The sequence below is a fragment of the Hydra vulgaris genome, chromosome 15, assembly GCF_038396675.1.
Source record: "Hydra vulgaris chromosome 15, alternate assembly HydraT2T_AEP".
Taxonomy (NCBI): domain Eukaryota; kingdom Metazoa; phylum Cnidaria; class Hydrozoa; order Anthoathecata; family Hydridae; genus Hydra; species Hydra vulgaris.
This window is the reverse complement of record NC_088934.1, coordinates 54,440,925-54,449,274: the sequence shown is the minus strand read 5'-3', so window position 1 is coordinate 54,449,274 and position 8,350 is coordinate 54,440,925. Positions and strand designations below refer to the sequence as shown.

General features: G+C 27.6%; 1 long non-coding RNA gene across 1 annotated transcript; it reads left to right on the top strand.

Annotated features, from left to right (window-relative positions):
• The first annotated feature begins 981 nt into the window (after window positions 1-981).
• LOC136092258 (uncharacterized) lies at window positions 982-6,885 on the top strand. The gene is made up of 3 exons (XR_010644303.1): window positions 982-1,050; window positions 1,429-1,483; window positions 6,266-6,885. It is a non-coding gene; the product is annotated as an uncharacterized LOC136092258 (long non-coding RNA).
• Window positions 6,886-8,350: the final 1,465 nt, after the last annotated feature.

Genomic DNA, 8,350 nt, shown 5'->3' with positions numbered 1-8,350 from the left:
CATAGATACTTTGCTGATATCCACGTAGCATATATGCCATTCGTATGTTAAGCAGCTGTTACGTCGTGGTTAGTGTTTTGGACTAAACAGAAGGTAACAAGAGCATGTTGAATTAAACCCAGTGTTTTTTATTAAATTACCAAGTTTTAAAAAAGGAAAATACAAAAGTAAAATTTTTATTTTTGTACACGTTTTAATATATTTTTGTTAAGTTAATATTTAAAAGTATAAAACTCATATATATTATTTAAAAATATATTGTTAGTTTGCTTTATTTAATAGGTGCTTCCTTCCCAAATACTCTATACATCAATGCCGCCATTGGTTGCATAGTTTTCTTTCCCATTGCGCCTTCAAATCAACGCCTTTTAAGTTTTTCAAGTTTGACTTTCTAAAGCGCGATTTTGAAATTTTCAAGTTTCGTTTACGCATTTGCTCATGCATTTTTTTGAAGTCTAACTTGACAAAGTCAGACTTCAAAGTTCAGGTCAAACTTCACTCAAGTTCACTTCTTGCATACCACCCTAAGTTTAGTAAAACCATTTTAGCAAAAAACTCAATAAATAAGTTAGCACATCGGGATAACTTATTCATTGAGTTTTTTAACTGTGTAAAATTGAAGAAAATATTGATAACCGTAAAACATTTTACTCAGCTTACATTACTCTAGTGACACAGTGCACCATGGGAAAAATTATTAAATCACCCTGGTGGGAAAATGAAGCAAATATATTTATTTATGATGATCCAAATATAAAGAATTTGATAATTATAAAAACTATATAAAGTGGCTGATGCAATAATATTTTAAGTTTTAACAAAAAACGGATATAAACTTCATATTTCATAAAAAAATTTCCTAACTCCAAGAACACACTATTTTAGTTTGGATGAATCAGAATAGTTTCAATTTCGATGGATTAATTTTACTTTATTGAAAAACTCGCAGCTGAAGGGCGAAAATGCTTAAAAACAAAGATAAAACAAATACCAATTTGCTTTAGCTTTTTTTTAAAATATAAGGCAGAAATAAAAAATGATTAGTTTAAGGTAATCATTATTTCTTCAATATATATTTATATCAAAACTATAATATTTTACAACAAGATAATTTTTTAGTTTCTTTTAAAATAACTACTAAAAATATTATTTGCTTAAATAGTACAAACCGTTAATAAAGAAAATAACAATAAAAAAACTCTTTAAAGTTTTACTTTTAGATATGCGTCAGTTAAAGTTTTTACTCCATTACAATCTGAAGTTGAAACAAAAATAGTTGTAAAAGCAACGAATCAAAATGCCAAGATTTTGATTTGCTTTAATTTAGTAAAACTTATTTTAATTAACTTGTTGGTTAAATAACGTGTTTTTAAATTTGATTGGTTAAAATGATATTATAATTTTAACTTAAAATAAAATTTTTACTAGATAAGTCACAACACAGAATTGTCTTGAAATAGATCAAGCAAGTATGAATTCGTCGGTAAGTTAGTATTTGATATTGTGATTATAAAATAAAATATTTAAGTTATACATTTATTATTTACACAGTAATTGATGAACTTATTATTAACGTAGTATGCAAAATAATAAGCTTAAGAAACTTTCTTGATGGGAATCGGGTTTTTCATCAAGAGATTTATACGCTTATTATTATCGGCTAGTTATTGATTAGCCCATTATTTTTAAGAAATGAGTTAATTTAATGCAGCACGATATAATTAAAGATAAATGTCCTTGGCAAGGCATCATTGAACTGTGCAAGCACACAAGGAGGTAGTTAAATAAGAATTTTTGTGAATTCTGTTGTAAATTTTTCACAGCCAAACGGCGTATCGTGTCAGTTTTTGGAGTGATATTTCTTGCATTCGGATCTTTTTGCCAAATCTATTTAAAAAAAACTAAATAAAACCAACAAAATAAAACATTTTGTTGGTTTTATTTAGTTTTTATCTAGTCGAATTTGGTTTCTTTAAACGAGTCAATAACTAACTAACTCAAGGCAGTAAGAACTATTGTAAACTAAAAAAACTAACAAATGATAATTAAAAACTGTAATTATCATAAAGTTTATTTGTAACATCATAAAAATAACCAAAATAAGTGACCAAATATTGGCTTGATAAAAAAGAAATAAACTTATGCAAGTTTTAAATTTCAAAGCAAACATTTGATTTTAAAATAATTTAGTAAACGTTTTGTTTAGTAAAATCATTTCATAAAGTTGTGATTTTTTTTCAACGAATAGCTTAGACTGTCTCTATACTTTGTACGCTCTAAATGGATTTATATTATGACTATGGAGGCCGTAGAAAATATAGTAAATATATAAAAAAACTTATGTAACAGCTACCAATATTTGCTCATCAGTGAATCAAATAATAACATTGCACAATTTACTGAACGCGCAATTGCATTACACACAGGGCCGTCTCGAAGGGAGGCGTATGGGGGTGTCTAGCCCCCCTACGAATTTTATTTGTCGGCAAATTGTCACTGAAGTTGACCAAAAACTGGATCTGTAGGTGGCAGTGGGCGAATGTCGGCCAACGAGGACGTTATTTTTTTTTTTTTAGATAAGTTAGTCGGCAAAATTTTTTTATTTGACTTTTCTCAAAAAACAGATACGTCATTCCCTATTAAAATCTCTTGAGGACGGCCTTGATTACACAAAAGACACAATTATAATACTGCACATTTTGCTTTGTTTTTTTTTTCTTATAGGTAAAGATAAGATTGTTTATTTGCTCAATTCAGACTTTAAGAGAAAGGAACATTTAATAAAAAACTTCTTTGAAATTAATTTTTTTGTCCACCCTAAATTCGTGTTTAGGGTGTAAAAAATTTCAAAATGAATTTTTGAAATTTTGTCCACCCTAAACACGGGTTCAAGAATTTTGTCGAAACCTTTGTGTAATTCCTACAACTTCAATTTTATTTGTAAAAAATTGCGAGTTTGTAAATTTTTTAAACATTTTTTGCAGGATTAAACAAACTGGTATTTTTTCTAACATAATAGTTTAGTGCTATTTAGGAAATTCTTGAAAAACCTTTTTTTAGAATTTATATCCAAAAACGCTGAATCTTCTTTGATTTCCCTTTTTTTAGGTATTATAATTTGGAAAAATAAGTTTATAGCTATTATACCAAAATTTATGTAAAAATTTATATTAAAGCTTGTTTCAATATTTAAATAATGTAATTTTATCAATCTATTACGTAATAATTTTGTATATATACAAAAATATTACGTGTAAAATTGTATATATACAAAATTATATCGTGTAAAAAACATATTTATATGTTTTCTTTTTTAAACGATAATAAATGTATCTATATAAGAAGAAAAAAAAATTAAAAAAAAATTAAAAAAAATTTATTACGCATAAGAATATGACTTATGTTAATTCAGTCAAATGACTTGGGTTAATTCAGCTGCGCTGAGCACAAAAACTGTATTATTTTTTTAGTGATACTCGCTCTTAGGCCCTTGCATCTACTCGATTTACTCCCCATGGAATAATAGTGTAGATCATTTCAATATAAATAATTAAACGCAAGCGATATAGTAATAAAGGAAAAAGTTAATTTCAAATTAGTTATAAAATTTAAGGTGGTACATACCCTTAATTTATTTAAATTTTGAAAAAAATTATTATTATCATAGTAGACGTAAAATTTTACGAGGAATGCATTTTTAAAGTTATTTTTCAACATTTTAAACATAAATAGTGAAATAAGCACCTTTTTTAAGACAAGTTATTTTTTCTGACATAGCAACGCCCTTAGCAACCATCCTCTGACTTGGTTTTAAAGTTATGTTAATGATCAGTTTTTGACGATGATAAATTCTTTAGCTGCTTGTTCAGTTAAAGTTATTAGTCATACTTTGAAATTACAATTTAGTTTAGTTTTAGACTTGTAAAGCGTGCAAATCCATACTCTGTTTATATGTTATTATTACACTTTTATTGAAAACGTTGAATAAACAATATGCCAAGAACACATTCTAGAAATAAAAAGAGATCATTTGCTTGTAACCAGTACACACAAAAAAGAGAAGATCATTTAACAAACAAACAAAACTTTGCACCTGGTTCTTTACAATCAGCTAGTAACTTTAGTTCAGGAAAAATAAAATTCAACCCAATAATTCTTGAAGACCAAGATGATTATAACATTATTATTAATTTTGGTTTATTGAAATCTTTAGTTGAAGAGATAGCTAGTTGCTCTGACTGTGGAAATAATATTAAAGTTGAAAATAATGAAATTAAGCGACAAGGATTTTGTTTAGAACTAAAACTATCAAATGCCTCAAGTTCTTGTCGATGGCATCAAACTTTTAAAACTTCAAAGAGTATCTCTTATGTTCAAAACAAAAAAAATGTCATTAAATATAGTAACAATAAATTATTTGCAACCAATGTTCAAATGGTGATAGCATTTAGAGAAATTGGTAGAGGACACAGAGCCATTAAATCTTTTACATCATTATTAAATATGCCACCACCTATTTCTTTAAAAGCCTATAATAGTATTATTAATGTTTTGCATGATATATATACTAGTGTTTGTGAAGCATCTATGACTAAAGCAGCCATGGTAACAGCAAAACTAAGAGAACAGAAAAGTGATGAAACAATGACCTGTACAGTTTCTGTTGACGGTTCATGGCAGAAGAGAGGACACACCTCGCTAAATGGTATTGTCTCTATCATTTCAACTAATAACGGAAAGTGTTTAGACTATGACGTCCTTTCAAAAAAGTGTCATAGTTGTGCAATGCGGAAACATAAAAAACAATCTCCTCAATATGTAAACTGGAAACTCAATCATGTTTGCCAAGCAAATCATGCAGGTAGCTCTGGTTCCATGGAAGCTATTGGGGCTGTTAAAATGTTTTCTCGTTCCATATCTGAAAATAATCTTATGTATACCGAATACATTGGTGATGGCGATACTACATCATTTAATCAAGTACAATTATCTAAACCTTATGGAGAGATTTTAATTACCAAGCTGGAATGTATTGGACACATTCAAAAACGTGTAGGTACTCGTTGCAGAAATATTCGTATAACTATAAAAATAAAAAGTTATCTGATGGAAAAGGTGTCTCAGGATTAGGTAGACTCAGTGAAAAAGCTATCAATACTCTTCAAAACTATTTTGGTAGGGCTGTTAGGCAAAATATTGGTAACATTTATTAAATGAAAAAATCTATATGGGCAACATTGTTTCACAATACAAACTTTTTTGATGAAAATGTTCGTCATCAGTTTTGTCCATGCAACAAAGATAGCTGGTGTTTATAGCAGGCATTTCTATACAATAAAGAACTGGTAAAAATTTGAAATCTCAGACTCTTTTAGTTTTCCAAATTTTATATTTACAAAATGTCATAAAGTAACCCTTTTTTTAGTATTAATCGAGACAAAAAGGCCTGATCAACTATTTTTTTAATTAAATTTTTTTAAATTATTTTGTTTTGAATAAAATAAAAAATAGTAAATTGTTGTGCATTTTGTTATTCTGATTTTTTGATTTTATGGGTATGTACCACCTTAATGTTGTTCCTATAAACCATATAAAAAAACCAACAAGTAATAATAATAATTGTCATATTATAGTTTTTCAATGGCAAAAAGAATTGCACACGTAAATTTTTTTTAAACTAGAACATTATTTCGTGATTTTCCATAGATCTTCTAAAACCTTGTCAAAAGCCAACAGAAAGTTTACAGACTAATGGTTGGATACTAAATATTCTAGTGGGAACTGAAGTATTTAGTATCCAAAGCTGTTTCTTTCCAGCTTAAGATCAACTATACCTTTTGTGCAAATTTTATATTTTCCATCTTTAACTTACAACACCAGTTAGATTAGCAGGATCATCTAATGATCAGCTGACACCTCATCCTCTATCTAAAGATAATGCAAAGACATTTTTAAAATCACCAGTTACTTTTAGCTTTTTTTGTTGCTTTTTTTAAATCATTTTCAGCAGCTTTTTTTAAATCATTTTCATAATCAGCAGCTTTTTTTATACTTTCACTGAAAGTTGTCCTTAAATAATAAGATGGGGATTTCCACGGTTTGTATCAAAATTTCAAAACATACCGCAACTACCTCGGTGTTTTGCTCAGGAAATGTGAAACAAACACAATTTCCTGATTTTCGTATTTTTCAAAATTATAAAAAGTTCAGAGAATAAAGTTGAAATATAAACGTCTAATTTTTAACTATTAACTTTATATACTAGGTTGTTACGTTATTCGGAAGTTCAAAATTATGATGATGGATGGCCTCAAGAGTTACTGCATTAAAGTTTAACAACGAATGGCTTTGCAAGATCTTATCTTGTCTTAAATGTTTCAACTTTGGTGCCATCTTAAAAATTTTACGTTTTTATTAACATTTAGTTAAGTTACGTTAGAGATCTTCCATTAAGTACGTACGCAGGGTTGGGGGAAGGGGTTACCGAAAAATGTAAGCAAGCGTAGAAGGGGGCGGGGGTATTTAAGACTGCAAGTACATACGCAATTAGATCTCTCGTTCTCTATTTTTCTTAAAACTTGGTTTTTTTTTTATTAACAAAAATATTGAGTTTCCTGATTTAAAAAAATCAATGTTATGTTATGTAGCAGATATATGTTAATTTAAATAAAAGTTTGTTTTAAATGTTTTGAAAAATTTATGGGTTGGGGAAGGAGAGAATTGTTTGGGAAGAGGGAGTCCTTAGTCAGTAGTTTTACTGCGTACGTACTTTTTGGATACCCTTTATATTATAAATATTTATTTAAAATCAAAAAACAAACATCATCACAACCAACTCGAACCAACCCAGAACGCTGGTTCGATTTTTATAAGGTATATTTATAAGGTACATATATATATATATATATATATATATATATATATATATATATATATATATATATATATATATATATATATAGATATATATATATATATCTATATATATAAGTGTATTTTACAAGTAAATTATGTTAGTGTATTTTATATATACATATATATATATATATATATATGTATATATATATATATATATATATATATGTATATATATATATATATATATATATATATATATATATATATATATATATATATATATATATATATATATATATATATATATATATATATATATATATATATATATATATATATATATATATATATATATATATATATATATAATATACTACCGACAAAAAGTTTGAGGTAGGCTAGGAATTTTTAGAAATAAGCGAATAAACAAACATTTTCAAGTCTAATTTATATTTTAATAAATATATTTACAAAACCTAAATATTATTATACATTTTTGATCAATAATTTCCAATTTTAACTTGTGTTTTTTTGTTGTACTTGTACCAGTTTTGATTTGTCAAAATAATCAGTTATTCAGTAAATAGCCCATTGTTAAGAAATAGTGTTATTAATACCTTTACTAGAGTGACAATTATTAAACTTTGCGTGTGTTATACTTTTTTGTAGTAAAAAGAAAAATAAGGAACACAGAAGTTTGATATTTATAATTTGGCAAAAATTGTCTAAAAATTGTAAAAAAAAGTGAAAAAATGGGTAAACGAAAGCAATTACACATTGCTGAAAAAGAAAGAATTCAAGTTTTTCATGAAGAAGGTTATTCACAAGTCAAAATTTAAAAAAAAATTGAAAATTTCAAGATGTTGTGTCCAAAGGACATTACAACGACACAAAGAAACTGGTAAAAATGCAACTAGAAAACGTACTGGAAGGCCTAAAAAAACTAATGAATTACAAGATAGAAAAATAAAAAAGACTTGTTTATCAAATAGAAGGTACACCGCCGAAAAAATCGGGTCTGTGTACAATTCATTTAATGATCTTAATATTAGCACTTCCACTGTGAAGAATCGATTGAAGAAATTTAGCTTGCATGGGCGTCTAGCTGCTCGTAAATCATTATTAAGACCAATTAATAAAACAACAAAGCTAAATTGGGCTAAAAATTATCAACATTGCTCAATTGAAGAATGGAAAAACGTCCTTTGGACAGATGAATCCAAGTTCAAAGTTTTTGGTTCAAAACGTCGTGTTTTCGTGCGAAGATTTGTAGGGGAAAGGTATTCGGGAGAATGTTTAGTACCCACTATAAAACATTGGGGTGGATCTGTGATCGTTTGGGGATGTTTTGGTGGGGGGAATATTGGAAACCTACACAAAATTGAAGGAATTATGACAAAAGAGGTGTAGAACATCAACTGCTGCCTTCTGGTGAGAGGTTATTTTCCGATCACTATGTTTTTATGCACGATAATGACCCGAAACATACTAG